The following is an 18,054-nucleotide window of genomic DNA, read 5'->3' on the forward strand; positions in this document are numbered from 1 at the left end:
GCCACTAACGTGGCACAGACTCTGCATGACCAGGACAGCTGTGCTTGGAGGTGACCCTCTGGCCTGAGCTGGTGGGTTAAATCCAGGAGATTCCACAAAATTTGGAGTCATTCCTTTACTTCCTCAGTCCCTTTATACCTTCAGATCATCCTGGAATTATCAAGGCAGGTGAATTTGCTAGTTCACCGCAGCAGATGAAGTCTCATAGGCAACAAGATTTTTCCTTTCTGTTCAACATCCTGGAGGTTAACACATCCAACCTGGATGTTCCAGGGCATGGAGAGCACCAAGGTGTGTTTTATTTACACATGGAATTAAGTAGGAACAAAGTGAAGGATCACAGACCCTTAACCTTGTGGTGGCTGAGCAGAATCTTCACCTGAGGAACTGAGGCTCAAATCTTGAACTGGGCCAAGTGAAGTGAGTCATGCAAAAGAAGATGGAAGCAAATCTGAGGTCTCTGAACAATGTCCCTGTGATGGTCCTTCAATAGCTGGAGCTTCTCATGGGCTCATCTCTTCCTCTGAGATTTATGGACTATTTGGGTTCTTTGAATTCCTTTTGCAATTGCTCAGCTCCACTGACTGAAAATGCCACCACCATGGCTCAGACTAGAAAGGGAGTAGATTTGGGTTAGATATTGGGAAGGAATTCTTCCCTGTGAGGGTGGTGAGGCACTGGCACAGCTTGCCCAGAGAAGCTGTGGCTGCTCCATCCCTGGGAGTGTTCCAAGCCAGGTTGGATGGGGCTTGGAGCAACCTGGGCTGGTGGGAGGTGTCTCTGCCCAGGGCAGAGGGTTGGAACTGGATGATCCTTAAGGTTCCTTCCAACCCAAACCATTCCATGATTCTGGAGCTCCTCTGACATGGAGACAGGCTGGGAGAGATGGGGGTGTCCAGCCTGGAGAAGAGAAGGATCCAGGGAAAACTCAAGCCCTTTCCAGTGCCTCAGGGAACTCCAAGAGAGCTGCAGAGGGACTTGGGACAAGGGATGGAGGGATAGGACACAGGGAATGGCTTCACACTGCCAGAGGGCAGGGCTAGATGGGATATTGGTAAGGAATTTTTGGCTGTGACGGTGCTGAGGCAATGGCACAGGTTGCCCAGAGCAGCTGTGTCTGCTCCATCCCTGTAAGTGTTCCAGGCCAGGTTGGATGTGGCTTGGAGCAACCTGGGCTGGTGGGAGGTGTCCCTGCCCATGGCAGGGGGTGGAACAATATGATCTTTCAGGTCGCTTCCAACTCCAACCATTCCATGATTCTATGATCCTACAAATGTTCTCTTATCTCTCCCTGCTGGGGCTGATATTCCTCCTAGAGATTCAGGTAGGTGACCAGGATGGATCATGGAGAAAAGCATGTGACAACTCAGGTGCTGTGACCTTCAGATCCATTCCCAACAGTCCCTGAGGCTCCTCATACTTTCTCTGGGGATGAACTGGAAAAGAATCAGGTACAGCACATGGAGTCAGAGAGAATCACTGCAAATTAAGCAATAATGATGCAGGAGAGTGTTGATGTTAGCCATGAGTGAAGTTTTACACCAAAACAAATGCCCTCAGGATTGGTTGGAGGCATGTTTAGCACCCAAGCTTTTAATTGGTCAGTTTGACACATAAAAATGAATGATTACACGTGTAAAAACATCATTGCACATGTAAAAGTAAATTATTGTGCATATAAAATCTTTACTGCACATCTAAAAGTAAATTATTGTGCATGTGAAATAGATTCCTGCATTTTTTTCCCCGCCTTTGTCCCTCCCAGTCATTAGTTTTGGAACACTTGTAATCTCTCACTTTGAACAGGTTGGAGAGTTACAATGAAGATTCCTTTCCCTCTCTACTGTAGCAGTTCTAAAACAGATTCACATCCTCTCTCTGAAGATCCAAACTATGGGTCAACATTTCTATGGCTGCACATGAATTCCTGGCAACTACATGTGTTAATTATGATCACTCAACTTCCTGCCAAAGCCCTGCAGGAGCCTGATGGCCACATGGTTTCACACTCCTGCCATGGCCAGAGCTTGGATTTCTGTGCTGGGGTTAAGATTTATAGGTAGTATCTTTCCCCTCTCTCTCACACGAGTTTAAAAGCTTTGGCCTCGAGGGCAGGCCAAGCTCCTGTCACATTTTGCATTGCTGTACCAGCACAAAACAGCTCTCAGGCTCAGCAGAGCTGGAGAAACTCCATGTCCCTTCCCTATGGTGCAGAGGGAATGTGTAAACGTGGTTGTGAATCCCATGAGATCATTAACAGCCACCACAGATTCAAGATGCATCACTGAGAGCATAGCTCCGTAGGTTTACTCATACAGAGCCAGGGCTTGGTGGTCCCAGATAATTTCACCATCAATGCAGAATCTTTTAGGTTGGAAAAGACCTCCAAGATCATCAAGTCCAACCTTTGACCCATCACCACCTTGTCAATTAGACCATGGCACTAAGTGCCACGTCCAGTTGTTTCTTGAACACCTCTAGGGATGGAGATTCCACCTCCCTGGGCAGCACATTCCAATGCTTGACAACTCTTTCCATGAAGATATTCTTCCTGATGTCCAACCTGAATCTTCACGGGCACAGCTTGAAGCTGTTTCCTCTTGTCCTGTTGCTTGTTGCCTGGGAGAAGAGGTCAACTCCCACCTGGCTACAACTACTCAGGGAGTTATGGAGAGTGATAAGGTCCTCCATGAGCCTCCTTTTCTCCAGGTTGAGCTCCCACAGCTCCCTCAGCCACTCCCCATATGACTGAGACCATCCCACCGGTTACCACATCTCTGAGCTCTTTTGAAGCTGTTTCACCCTTCACAGAGGAAGATGTTCCTACAGATTTCACATGTGCAGACCTCCAGAGCTGCATAATAAAGTTTCAGAGGGCTGGGAATCTGCATCCAGTATCTGAAAGTCAGGAAGAATCCCAGAATCAGAATGATCCTGCACTCACCACCTGCCAAGGGAAGGACTCATGGAAAAGTCTTCATTAGAAGTTGATTCAGCCTCTCATGTCTGAACTGGAGAAATGCTCAAGTAGAGCTGGACACCAAGTCCGTTCATATCCAGCTCCATCTTTGGAGGTCTATCCATCATTTGTCAAGGAATGGCAAGACCTTGGTCATGGAAATTAAGAGATGTGAACCATGACATCATTTTACCACAAGTTATGTGAGTCAGATAACCCATCAAAACTGCTTCTAGTCTTATCCCTGAGGAAGTCCTTCATCCAGCTGTGATGAAAATTTCAAGGCACAGCAAAATAAGAAGACTGAACCTTATTGAGATATCCAAGGATGTGGCCAGCTTGGGATGGAAGACATTCAGAAAACAGCAATGATGAGAGGAGATGTCATGACTTTGGCCTAAATTGTACCAAGACCTCATGATGTCCTAATATCCAGAAGGAAATTTCAGCATATCAGAGAGTGGATTATTCCACTATGGAAGTATCAGCATGTTCAGCAAGTGTAGTACAGCATTTTCCTTCAAGAAAACTATTGATCCATGCTATAAAAGGCTGATCCCAGTCAGACATGGCACCACTCTGGATTGTCATGTACTATTGATGGAACGTCACTGACATAGAATCATGGAATGGTTGGAGTTGGAAGAAACCTTAAAGATCACCCATTCCCACCCCCTGCCATGGACAGGGACACCCTCCTCTAGCCCAGGTTGGTCCAGGTCCCATCCAACCTGGCCTGGAACACTCCCAGGGATGGAGCAGCCACAGCTGCTCTGGGCAACCTGTGCCAGTGCCTCAGCATCCTCACAGGGAAAAATTCCTGCTAATATCTAACCAAAACCCACTCTTTGTCAGTGTGAAGCTATTCCCTCTTGTCCTGTCACTCCAGGCTCTTGTAAACAGTCTCTCTCCATCTTTCTTGACGGCTCCTTCAGATACTGGAAGGCCACAATGAGGTCACCCCAAAGCCTTCTCTTCTCCAGGCTGAACATCTCAATTCTCTCAGCCTTTCCTCATAGGAAAAGTGCTCCATTCCTCTAATCATCTTGGTGGCCTCTGGGCTCACTCCAACTGGTCAATGTTCTTCCTGTGCTGAGGACCCCAGAGCTGGATGCTGCACTCCAGGTGGGATCTCAGAGGGGCAGAATGCCCTCCCTCACCTGCTGCCCACACTGCTGGGGATGCAGCCCAGGACATGATTAGTTTCTGGGCTGCCAACACACATGGTCAGCTCATGTCCAGCCTCTCACCCACCAACACCACCAAGTCCTTCTCCCAGGGCTGCTCTCCATCTGTTCCACTCCCAGCCTGGATGGACACCAGAGGTTGTCCCAACTCAGGTGCAGCACCAGCACTTGGCCTTATACAACCTCATGAGATACCCATGGGCCACTTCTTGAGCTTGTCCAGGTCTCTCTGGATGGCATCCAGAACTGGGAAGTGTCACCAGCTCATGCTCTACCACTTGCAATCTTTGCTGCAGCCTGGCAGTTTCTCCAGCCCTGCAGACGACTCAGGTGACACAAACCTCCTGCCAAGTGAAGCATCCCATGCAAGTGGAGACAATGGTCCATCTCCTCTCTTCACCCCCTGCATCCCCTCCCATAAATCCCAGGGCAGTTCAATACCCTATATTCCCAGCACTTATTACTTCAGGGACTAGTCTATAGAGAGCAGGTGATATACATCTCATCCATAAAGCCTTTGACACCTCTGATGAATAATCTACAATGGTACAAACTGGAACGATGTAATTCCTCGTGTCGCGCTCTCTCCCCTGCTCCCTCCCTGCCCTCCTGAAGGCACAGAACCCTCCCTCTCCTCCTTTCCCCCCTCCTCCCTTCCCCTTTTCCTCCTTATCTGACGAAATCATCAAATTTATGGCCAAATTGAAATGAAATGCAATTTAGTTCCCGTTCTGCTTTCAGTCCATCACCTCCCAGGCCAGTCCCGGAGGATCTCCTAACCTAATCGCTGCATGGCAGTAACTTCATTAGTGCTGCCAGCAATCCCCTGCTTTCTGCTGCGTGTGGCTTCTGGAAATCATGGCTGACACCTCTCCCTGGGAATTACTGGAAGCAGGAACGTTCTCAAGTTTTTCTGTTTCATTTCTGACTTGTGCCCACTCAGCATATTTACTTCCTTGGGATGATTGGATCACCTAAGCTTGAAACATGGGATTTGGGACATGAAACAGTCATACCTGAGCAGTGCCAGGAGTTGGTGGGTGAGGGTTCAGCCATTGGCATTGCCACACCATCCAGATTTGACTCACAGGGATTCCATGAGGTTTTTTTCTCAATGGAAAGATCTGGTGCTCCACAGTTTCACACAGGACAAGAAGAAAACAGGGAAGGTTCTGGACTGAAAAGCAGTTGGTTCTCCTCATTCCCACCTCCCACCAAATCTTCCTAGTGATATCCACAGGGTTGAGACCACAGATGGGAAAGATAGGGAGAGAGGCTGAGATGCACCACAACTTTGTTGCCCAGAGAGGTTGTGGCTGTTCCATCCCTGGAGGTGTTCAAATCCATGTTGGATGGGGCCATGAGAAACTTCATCTTCTAAGTGGCCTCCCTGTCCATGGATTTTGCTGAAGATGTTTAGGAGTAGGAAGATTCTGCATTTGCTCTATTACTTTTTTCATGCTGCCTGTGCCACACTTCCAGCTTGACTTTTGTCTGACTGTCTGCACTTTGGGATGGACTGGAATGTTTCCATCTCTGGAAGTGTTCACCCATCCCTGGAAGTGTTCCAGGCCAGGCTGGATGAGGCTCTGAGCAACCTGGTCTAGTGGTAGGTGTCGCTGCCTATGGGAAAGGGTTGGAACTAGATGACCTTTAAGGTCCCTTCCAACCCAAACCATTCTGTGATTCTATGAACACACATTCCCAGATCCCTGTGGGTCCTGTGGACCTCAGTAAAGTGATGCCCAGGGAAATGGTTGGAGTGGGAGCTCTGCATGACACAATGTGGCTCACACCAAAGAATGAGCATCATGGAGTAAACCCAGTGCTATCAAACCCACCATCCCACTGTAGAAATCCCAACACTCACTCCTGTTGTCTTATGAGTCAGCCAAAATGCTGGGAAGGACATCCAGGTGGATGTTTCTCTTCCCTATCCCCTGCCCTGTGGATGAATCCACTCTCTTTAAGCCCTTCATGACACATTTGTCCTCCAAACCTTCAGCCCTGGTGATACCACCCTTCCCCTCCTCCCAGCAATTAATCCCAGCCCTTCTCTATCCCCACAGCTCTAAATCTCCTTTGCTGGGTTTTAAGCTCCTTATTACTTGTCCTATCCACAGGGAAACATGTGTCCCTCCCCTTCTTGCAGAAGCCTTTTACATAATTGCAGCCTGTTATCCCATCTCCCTTCATTCTCTGGACTAAACAATCTCATGTCTTCCCAAATCTTCCTCATAGACCATATTTTCTAGGCTTTTGAGGAGGTTTATTACAGCATCCCAAGATCCTACACGAGTTGGCTGCTCACCAGTCTCTTCCCAAAGGCCCAAGAGGTACCTCTGAATCCAGGATCCTCCATCCCCATCTCCCCAGGTTCTTTTACCTCCTTTCTTCAGTTTAATTCCCAATTTCCAGAGCTCCATGTACTGGTTTGGATGCACCCAAGGCTGGTGGGTTGGTGGGAGAAGGTATTTCAGCAGGCCCCAGACCTGAGAACATCATGAGCTGCACTGTGGACAACTCACATCCTGTTCTACCCTCCCTTACCTGCTCTTACATGGTCCTCTCTGTCTTCCTGGCACTGCTGAGCCCCTCAATGGTCTTTTTTTTTGGTAGATCCTCATTTTTCCTTCACCAAGGGTGTGTTCCCTTCTCCTTCCACAAGGAATGCTCAGAGGGTGCCCATGAGACACAAACCACCCAGACCTGAGCAGTGTCAGGAGTTGGTGGCTGAGGGTTCAACCATTGGTATGGTCACATCATCCAGATTTGACCCATGGGGATTCCATGAGGTTCTTTTCCTCACTGGAAAGATCTGATGTCCCACAGTTCCATATGGGACAGCAAGAAGAAAATAGGGAAGGCTTTGGACTGGCAAGGAGTTGGTTCTCCTCATTCCCACCTCCCACCAAGTCTTCTTGCTGGTGTTGAGACCACAGATGGTTTGGTTGGAGACAGGTGAGGTGACCCAGTGGTTGAGGCACCTGGTTTGTAAATCATTATCCCTTGGGAGAAACACTCACAAATATCACTTCGATAGTGCAAACAAACCAGCCAAGAAGGGAGAAACAACAGGAGAATATTGAATTAATAGAACTGTGCATTGCTTGCAAAGGAAAAACTTTGGGAGAATATTACAGAAGGTGGAATGAGGTTTATCCTTAAAAATTTGGATAGTCTCCTAATTAAAAATATCCAGGAAACAGCAGAGGAGATTCTTTTGGGTTTCTCCCAAACTTCTCTCAAGGATTTCTTTAAATGCTTAGTCAATATTAAAAGGGTGAGAACTGAGCCCAGATATGAGTCTAGTTACCAAAATCCTTGGCCAAAACACATACAGGAACATGCTCCTACATATGGATAGCCCCATATATATCCATACATGTATAGGAATATCTTGCTGCATCTCTTTGTGCTTCAGCAAACTGATATTAAGCTTAGATTTGGAGTCAAAACTTAGCTAATTTATTCCATTTCAGACCTGCCCATACCCAAATTTGCTCCAAGAGAAAGCCCAGTCAAGCCTGGGGAAGTATCAGGCCAAAAGAGCTGTTAATTCCCAAAGGCAGGAAGCAGAAAGATCCTAGGGAAGGCAAGTCTCATTAACACAAGCAGCTTAGGAAGAAAAACGAAGCAAGCAGAAACGTCTGGAGAGATCAGGAGGTTTGCTCAGAGTTAAACATGTTCCTGCCTTTCCTAGGGAGAAGCAAAGGCTCTCTGAGAACACAAATGGAATAGATTAAAGAAAAAAAAAAAAAGAAGAGAGGGAAGGAAGAGGTGAGGGAGACTCAGTAGGTGGTGCTCTTCCCTCTGAATCCACACAGGGCATGGGGAGAGGGTGACTGGGGATGTCCAGGTGGAAAAACAGCTCAGAAAGCAGTTCCTCCTCAGCACCTCAGCATCATCCTAAGAGCACCTCAATTTTGGGAAGTGATGGTTTTAAAGCCCAAAATCAGGTTCTAGCTGCTGCCTAACCCCTAAATCTACCCAAATATTCAATGCAATAAACATCAGCAAGTGGTTCGAGTCAGGGCTTGATGTCCCATGAGGAATTCAGCCTCGACCTTGTTTCTGACACAGCTATTTTATCCCATCTCCAGCACACACCAGGAGAGAAATCCTTGCAGGAAGGGAAAGTGTTGATTAATCTGGTGTTTTAAGAGAAGGGAGTGGAGCAGCACCAACCCTTGGACCCACACGGGAGTGGAGCCAAGAGCCCAATTGATCTGGGAACACAGAGCCATAGATCAGCACAGCCTCTCCCATTACTTTCCCTGATGGATTCCCATCCGATGAGCTGATCTGAAAGTGATAAAGGGAAGACTGGAGCATTTTCAACACACCACTAAGTCCAAAACTGGGCTCAATAATCCTGCAGATTGATGGCACCTAAGGAGCAGGGAGGGAGAGGAGGACGGGCTGGGCGGAGAGTTTGCTTAATACTCACAGCATTAGCAGAACATCCATTTATCTGGGGAAATGAGGGGGCAGGACAGAAATCACTGCCAAGGAAACATTTTCTCCTGGAGAAAATAGCAATTTGGGGCTTTCAGATAGGATGCTGGGGTAGGTGAGTCTGTGTATCCCTAGAAATGGCTCAGATCCAGGATCAGGAACTAGTGTTCGCTTACAGAAATAAGAGTTTTCCCACAGTCTAAATTTTCCCCTTCTCCCTCACTTTTCATGCCCTTGTGGGGAATCATGTGGTCACATCAGACACCTTCAGACTAAGCAACAAAGCCCTAGGCAGTGGTGGGACATTATTTCCTTGTTCTCCTGGCTGAAGGAGTTTCCATTTCCATTGTCTTCAGGTTGAGAATGGACCAAATATCCCATCAAAGGTTTCTACAAGGCCAAACATCATAGGGAAAACAATTTCTGTCCAAAGCATGGAATCATTTAAGTTGGAAAAGGCCTCTAAGATCATTAAATCCACTCATTAACCCAACACTGCCCAGTCCACCACTAAGCCATGTCCCCAAGTGCCACATCTGCACAGCTGACTCCACCACTGCCCTGGGCAGCTTGTGTCAAGGCTCAACAACCCTTTCCATGAGGAATTTGTTCCTAATATCCAACCTAAATCTCCCCTGGTGCAACTTGAGGTCATTTCCTCTTGTTTCTCCCTAGTTGAAACCCACTGCTTGATCCTTCAAGCAGGGCAAGACCTGACATTGCTCTACATGGACTTCACAGGTCCCTGGAGCACATCATGCCATTCCCAGCTGGTATCCTTATCCTCACTCTCCATCTCTCCACTCCCATCCTCATCAAGACCTGGAGCCAGCAGGGATTTCGATCTCAGGAGGCAGCTATTGTGCTGTAATTAAACAGCAATTGATTGCAAACAGGGTTCTTTTGTGTTTGGGATTAATGAGAGGCAAGAAGATAAATTTGGTCACCAGTAATTAACCCCAATTACAGAAGCAATAAATTAGGAGCTACGTGGCATCTACTGCCATTGTGTGAGCTGTGGGGAGGGCCCTGGGTTCTTCCCCCTCCCTTGATTCCTTTGCCCTCCCTTGATTCCTTCCCCTGATTTCTTCACCTTCCCCTGATTCCTTTGCCCTCCCCTGATTCCTTCCCCCTCCCTTGATTCCTTCCTACAAGCCTGTGGGGCTTTCAGAAGTGCTATGAATCCAGGGAAGAGCTGTGGGATACACTGAGATGTGATGAACAGGCAGCAGTTGGGATTTGGGCCACTCAGGATGTATGAGTGTGCTGTCATGAGAAAAGCAAATTGGGAGAGCCTTTTTGATCCCTAATGTCCCAACAGGGAATCAATGATTTCACTAATTTGAAGTCCTAATCCCTGGCAAATTTTCAAAGCTTGGATTTTGCATGCTGGGTGAATAGGAAGAGATTTTATGGGATGGGAAAGCTGGATGGGCTCAGTCCAGGCACTGTGCATTGCCTGCTGCCAACAGCATCCTGCTGCTTCCTGGGAGTGAGGTCCATGCACAGCTGGAGAGGGAGTGGGGTCAACCCCCTTGAGCAGTGGGGAGTGCAAAGCTGGACAAGGCTGGAATGACAAAGATTTCCTTCAGCTCATTTCAATCCTAGGGTAGAACCACCACAATGAGCTCTGATATCCCACTCACATCCTCATTCCCCAGGCAAGGAAGGGGTTGTTTCCTCCCTCCTGCCTTCCTCTGGCTTGTGTGACTCCAACCTCCATCCTGCCTGGTGCTCAAAAGCATTTCCAAAAGCTTTTCTGTCTTTAACCTCAGCTGTTTTCATAGCTGAACAGCTTTGGGGCTGGGCCATTGACCCCTGCACCAACAAAGCATTAAATCAGATGCTTAAGAGTTTCCCAGGGCCTGGAGCCTTCCAAGCTTTTCTTTGCATCAAAGCCCAGTGGGCACAAAAAGGATTTATGCCCCAGCCCAGGGGAGAACAAGCTGTGCAACCCCCTTCCCATCCTTCACCAGTGCTAAGAGTGTCACAGGAATTTTGGGGCTCAGGGAGGTCCTTGTGCTGTCAGAAAAGAGCCACAGGTATGGGGAGGGCTGCAAAAAAACTCTGTGCAGTGCTCCAGCTCCTCTTGACAGCCTCAAGTAGCCTCCAGGGGGAAGCTGATGCCTAAATCCCAACCTAAACTTTGCAGGCATGAAGGGCTGGTCCCCACCTAGGGATTTAATCCAGGTTTAATATGTGAGTTGCTAGATGACACTCCAACTCCATCTCAGTTGAGGATGAGAGGTGAAAATGTCCTTGTTCCCATCTGCTGCTGCCTCTCCTGTCCTACATCCCCTGTCTACATCTGAGCCCATGTCCCTGATGTCTGGGGTTGTTCTCCTGCTCTCTCTTACTGGGAGGAAGAGCAAAGCATTGGATCACATCCTTTGCCTGGGAGCAGCAGCTCCCACCTCACCCTTCCCAATCCTGTCAGAGAGAGACTCTGTTAGGAGTGGCAGTGACAGGACAAGGGGCAAAGGGAACAAATTGAAGGAGGGGAGAGTTAGGTTAAATATTAGGAAGAGGTTTTTTCCTGTGTGGGTGGTGAGATACTGGCACAGGTTGCCCAGGGAAGTGGTGGCTGCCCCAACCCTGGCAGTGTTCAAGGCCAGGCTGGATCCCAACAGTGGCAGTGTTCAAAATCAGGTTGGATAAAGCCTTGAGCAACCTGTTGTGGTGGGAGTTGTCCCTGCCCAGGGCAGAGGGTTGGGACTAGATGATCCATTCCAACCCCTAAAATTGTATGACTCTCTGATTCTGTGCCCACTTTGGGGGTGTGGACACATCCAGTGAGGGGTCAGCGGGTGCTGGTGCTCAGAGGCCAGGGCAGATCTCCATGGCTAATGCTATAATCCTTCCCCCTTTCAGGCAGCAGGAAAGCCCTGGCCAGCAGGATCCCTGTGCAGACAGGGTGTAAAAAGCCATGGCAGCTCCAAAGCAAACACTCCCACATCTTCATTCCTTCCACCCTATTGGCCATTGATTTCAGATAAATATCCGTCCGGCCCTGACAGGGCTCAATTCTCCTAATTATAGCCCTATTGACATGTGATCTTTAGCTGCTCAGCTTGTCAGGAGCCATCTATCAGGCAGACAGATTTCTTTGGCTCGGGAGGAAATGAGATGAGAAGGGGGGAGAAAGGAGGAGCAGGGAGTAAGGAGGGGGGAAATAGCTGTGTTAATGTGCCTAAGAGATCCCCTGGCCCAGATTTCAGTTCATTAACAACTCAGTTCTGGAGGGTCCTGAACACAAATCTTTTGGGGAAGGGTTAAGAGCTCCTAATTTGGGAACAGCATGTGTGGGTCACTCCAAAGGATTGTGGTGGATAGATGGCTCATATTTCACAGCTCTTTCCTCTTCACACACAGCTGAACTGATTTTTCCCAGGTCTTTGCAGCACAGAAGCAGCAAAGACACCTCTTGCCAGGCCTTTGGCTGTTGCACTCTGCAACCAACCCAAGGAACTCCTTGCTGCAGGATATTGAAAGTTTCCATGGATAACAGGCATATTATAGAGGAAAAAATCCATCCATTACCACAATATAGATGGAAAGCCTCTGGTTCAAGAGGTTCCTGAGCACAAATTGTTGGCAGCAGGGAGAATACTCTGGGAATTCTCTGCTGGCTCATCCTGCCTTGCATTACTCCTGGTGTCACTTGTGGGTAGAGGTCAAGGACAGGACACAGAGCAAGACCAGCCCTAGAGAGAAGAAAACAGCCAATTCCTTCTCCCAGCCCCAGAGTTGGACTGGTAGGACAGGGACAGGGCTTATACCCAAACTGGAGCCACTGGGAGTCAGGGGGATGTGGCCAGAAAATCTGGATAGAGCATAACTGGGGAATACACACACCTTTTCCTATCTTCCTCATATTCCTTTTATAACTGGATATTCTTGCTGCAAAAACCAATGGCCTGGAGGGTCTTCCTGGTTGCTTCTCTTCTATGGATTCCTGGATAAAGCCAAAAGTTCTGTGGATATGGAATGACTGTTTGTGTCATATGCAGAGCCCAGAACTAAGAGCTAAATCCATACACATTTTCCCTGGCTGTAACTCTCCTAACTTTGGATGCCTTGATGGCTGGGGAGTTCCCTGGCTGGGAAGCAGGCAAAATCAGGAAGGATGGATGGAGATTAACTCACTGGCTAGTCCTTGTCCTTAGATGAGGTGTAAGTCACCCTGTGCTCCCCACACCAGGCAGTCACCAGCCAACATTGCAAAGTGATGTTGGGCCAGGTCAGCGATCAGGGAGAGTCCTGTTAGCTGACTCATATCCTGGTCGGTTTGTCTCTGCTTTGTGAAAGGACCCAGACAGCCACAGTGTCTGGAGATAACAAACAGCCTTTACTGGGGGGGGAGCCCTGAGAGCTCAGGGTTCATTTACAAAGCTGAGCTGATTCGTGCCTGGGCCAAGCTCTCTCTCCATATCTGCCTTATTGATCCACTCCCCCCTGCCCCGTCTGCAGCATCAGCCCAGCCGTGGAGAAAGCTGTCTGCACTACCTGCTTCCCCCCAGCTCGGGTATCCAGCACTGCCTCACTCCCTCCCACAGCACTTTACCAGCTGCAAGGAAGTGCTGAGTGCCCAGAAAATCCAACCCTGGCGGAAGAAGCAAAGCCCAAGCAGTTCCCATGTCATCCCTCAGAGTGGGAAAGGAGAAATTACTCCTGCTGCTGGGGAAACTGAGGCATAGAAAGGAGTGATTTCTTCGTGTCTTTAGTGCTCAGTTTCAAGGTGTTGGTGGAGTCATCTGCATCTCTTTACTTTCATAGAATCATGGAATGGTTCAGGTTGGAAGAGACCTTAAGGGTCATTCAGTTCCAAACCTCTGCCATGGGCAGAGACACCTTCCACCAGCTCAGGTTGCTCCAAACCCCATCCAACCTGGCCTGGAACACTCCCAGGGATGGAGCAGCCACAGCTGCTCTGGGAATTCCATCCCAGCCCCTCACCACCCTCCCAGGGAGGAATTCCTTCCCAATATCCCATCTCTCCCTGCCCTCTGGCAGAGGGAAGCCATTCCCTGTGTCCTGTCCCTCCATCCCTTGTCCCAAGTCCCTCTGCAGCTCTCCTGGAGCTCTTTTAGGCACTGGAATGGGGTATAGAGTCTCTTTTGGAGTACACAGATGTGGCTGTTTGCCCTAAAGCAAACCTGGCAGCACTGACCCCCAGCAGCCCAATCTGAGAGGGCAGAAAAGGAGGTGTGAATAAAACAAGGGCAGGAATCTCTGGGAAGAGCACTGACCATCTTTTAGAATTCCAACCTTTTCTCCTGCTCCTTGCAGAGTGTCCATTCCACCATCCCAACCTCTCTGGCTGTGTTATCCATAGTCACCTGGCCATGGGGTAGGATCATCCAGAGCCTTTCTCCACCTCCTATCCATGCTGGTCCACCAAAACCCCCACAGGAAAGCCTCATCCCCCTCATCCCTGAGCTACAGTTGGGCAGAGTCCCACAGGGAATGCACAGGAGAGTTTAAAACCAGATCCCCCCAATAGTTTTAGTGTCCAAGCAAAGCTTTGCTTTCAAATCACCCCAAGCAGAAACAGAATGACACTTTTCTTGTCAAATCAAGTGTTGTGTAAACTAGAATCTCTTTGATTCCTCAGTTAAGCATAAACCTCAGGAAAAAGAGGATTTAGTACAGCCCTGGGAGAGCTGCTGGCAAATCCAGTGCCTCATTGCTGCATCCTTTCAGTCCCCACAGGCTGAACTTTGCAGGCACATGACAGGTCATCTCAGGTGATCAGACCCTCAGGGGTGTAGGGGAGCTCTGGGCTATGGTCCCAGGGCAATCCCTACCTCTCCAAGGGGTTAATCCCAGAAGGGAAACCTTATGTAAAGTTGGAAAGTCTGGGAAAAATGAGGCTAACTCTAGGCACAAGCCAAGGCAGGGATAAAACAGTTTGGGGGCTCCAGAGGGAGGCAAAGGGGATTCAGAGGAATAGGAATGCTGGGTCAAGACTGGCTGATCCTGCTGCAAGGGGAATGCCAGGTCAAGACTGGCTGATCCTGCTGCAAGTTGTCCATCCCTCAGCTCCCTGATCTCTCCCTTCATCCTCAGAGCAGGAGAAAATCACTATTTTCACCTTGGGGTGTTAAAATGCAACACAGATTCCTTACACAGAGGAAAATGGCAACTTAAATACAGGGATGAAGGTCTTAAGGTGGTTCCATTCTCCTCTTGCACCAGTTTGACACTGTGATATCATCAAATTCCAGAATGGTTTGGATTGGAAGGAACCTTCAAGATCATCTTATTCCAACCCCTCTGCCATGGGCAGGGACACATTCCAGCACATCAGGTTGTTCCAAGCTCCATCCAACCTGTCCTTGAAGCCATCCCTGACTCCAGGCTCAATTATCATGATTTATGCACAACCAGCAGGATAAAACCAAGGTCTTGACACAGACACATTCCCTCTGGGCTGACATCAATTAGTCTGGAGCAGGATCAGTGCCTGGGGGGAGCAAAGGAGGCTCAGCACAGCCCCACACCTGCCTCACACTCCATGGAAAATCCAATACTCCAAATGCTGTTCTGCTTCTTGGCAGCCTGTGGAATGGCATGTGCTGACTCAGCATCCCCATCCTGCCCTCCCTGTGTGTCACATCCATCCTGGGAAGAGGCAAAAACCCTCCTGCTCAACCAACACACATCTGACTGCAAAGAAAAGCACATCCACTCCCCTTTGCCCTCAGCCCTGTGGCAGAAGCACCAGCAGATCCTTCACTTTAATGTTAAGTGAGTTTTAGCATTGGCCTCAGGCTCTGCCATTTATCCACATGGCTTGGAATAGCAGGAGAGCAGAGTTAATAAATCCACTCATGTGTCGCCTGGAATCAGGTCTGGGAATCAAGTGGAGCTGTCAGGGAGTGATGCCACCAGGTTTGTCACTGTCCCACCAGCTCAGGGGTGTCATGTCACTGCTGTCCTCACCACAGGGAGCAATATCCATCTCCATCTGCTCATCCTGCAGCTTGGGGTTCCCATCAGCTGCTCTTTCCAGGGTGGGAATATTGTTGTCTGCTTTGCTGGGGCAAGTTCTGAATGGTTTAAGGATAATCTGAACAGGAAGAGCAAAAAACCTCCAATAGAGAAGAGGAGGAATAATCATTAATCCTAAAGGAATCCTATTCAAACACATGTCCAGTGCTAAATGGAGTTTCAGCACTCCTCAGGGTCCAGATCCACCTGGTTCTCCTATCAGGGCCACTGAGGGCAAAGAGAAAAATAATTGGCACCCAACACCTGTGTAAAACACTATTAAATTCCTAGATAACAAGCAGGTTTCCTATTAATCTCTGTAAAGTATTGCTGGTTCCCACAGAGTAAGGACTGGGATTTGGGAAGGACTGGTCATATTTCTCCTTTATATTTCTTCCCTGTGAGGATGCTGAGACACTGGCACAGGTTGACCAGAGCAGCTCTGGCTGCTCCATCCCTGGGAGTGTTCTGGCCCAGGTTGGATGGGGTTGGAGCCACCTGGGCTGTTGGAAGGTGTCCCTGCCCATGGCAGGGAGTGGAAGGAGATGATCTGGGTGTTGCAGAGAAGGACCTTTCCATCTCCTGAAGAATTTATTTGCCCCTGGTCCCAAGAAGTTGATTAGGACCTGCAACTCCTGGTGGGTTGTGTAGTCAAGGGCAAATTCCTGCCTGGTCCTGCTGCACAAACTGAGCTGAGTCTAAAGGGACTCTGAGAGAGCTAGAGAGGGACTTGGGCAAGGGCATGGAGTGACAGGACACAGAGAATGTCTTTCCACTGCCAGAGAGCAGGGCTAGATGGGATATTGGGAAGGAATTCCTCCCTGGGAGGGTGCTGAGACACTGGCACACGTTGTCCAGAGAAGTTGTGGCTGCTCCATCCCTGGAAGTGTTCCAGGGCAGCTTGGATGTGGTTTGGAGTAACCTGGGCTGGTGGAAGGTGTCCCTGTGGTAGGAGGGTGGACTAGGTAATCTTTAAGGTCCTTCCCAGCCCATTCCATAATTCTATGAAACAGGCAGAGTTACTATCCCAAAGCCTCCAGGATCTCCCACTACACACTCTCACCTTTCCCTGAGACCTCCCAGCTAGATCTAACCTCTCCCATGGGATACTCCCCTACCTCCAGACAGCATCCCAGCTCTGAGAGGGGAAAACAAGGCACAGCAAGAAGGGGAGCAACACACCAAGCTCGTTTAGTTAATCAGTGGCAGGAGCCCAGCAGCAGCTCCACCGCTTCCTCCGACTGCAGGCAGAGGGGGATTGATTCCAGCCAAGTCCCTCGGCAGGCACAGGGACTGCAGGGAGCTTCGGCACGGGAAGATTTCCTGTAAGACGGGAAGTTTTCCTCCCGCTGTGCCCTGCTCTCCTCGTTCTGCTCGGGCTCCGGGAGGCAATCCAAGTGCTACATATCGTTAATTATTAAGCAATCACCCATTGTAGTTACTTATGTGCTGCAAGAGGCTCCAGGATGTTCCTGCCAGCAGTACCAGGGGTGTAAAGCATCCCTGGATGCTTCCTCTGCAGCAGCTCCATTAACTGACAGCCCCCACTGCCCTGCACACAGATACATCCCCCTGCACACTCCCCTTTCCCCCAACAGCATTCCTCCCTCTTCCTCATCCACACTGATCCCCTGGGAACCCTCCTGGCCACAGCTGCAGATCACAAAGCAGTTACAGGGAGGTGGACAGAGGTGGGAGCTCATCCATCACAGCCCAGAAGGAGCTATTGGAGGGAGCATCGTGCAAAACAGATTGTGGTGACTCCAAGGAAGGGCCCAAGAAAACTTCCTTGTCCCTTCCTCATGTTTGTTGGCTGGATTGGCATGAAATCCTCTGAGTATCCCTACATTGCCACTCACCAGCTGTTTTGGGGAGGCTCTGGGATATGTCAACAAGGGAAAACTGCAGTGGTGTTCATCATAGAATCATGGAATGGTTTGGGTTGGAAGGGAACTGAAAGATCATCCAGTTCCAACCCCCAGACTGACATGGGCAGGGACACATTCCACCAGCCCAGGTTGCTCCAAGCCCCATCCAACCTGATCTGGAACACTCCCAGGGATGGAGCAGCCACAGCTGCTCTGAGCAATCTGTGCCAGTGTCTCAGTACCCTCACAGGGAAGAATTCCTTCCCAACATCCACTTTAAATGTACTCTCCATTAGTTAGAAGCCATTCCCTCATGTCCTATCCCTTGCTGCAGGAAAAGGCTTCCTAGATAGACCCAGTGTCAATTGCAGGAAAGGTTCATTGGACAAGGAAGCAGCTCTGGGGCACCAACAGCAGGAGGATGTGGAGCTGATGGAGCAAGTCCACAGGAGGCCACAGAGATGCTCCAAGGGCTGGAGCAGCTCTGCCCATGGAGCCAGGCTGGGATAGATGGGGGTGTCCAGCCTGGAGAAGTGAAGGGTCCAGGGAGACCACAGAGCTCCTTCCAGTGCCTCAAGGGGCTCCAGGA

The sequence above is a fragment of the Acanthisitta chloris genome, unplaced genomic scaffold, assembly GCF_000695815.1.
Source record: "Acanthisitta chloris isolate BGI_N310 unplaced genomic scaffold, ASM69581v1 scaffold5823, whole genome shotgun sequence".
NCBI classification, from domain to species: domain Eukaryota; kingdom Metazoa; phylum Chordata; class Aves; order Passeriformes; family Acanthisittidae; genus Acanthisitta; species Acanthisitta chloris.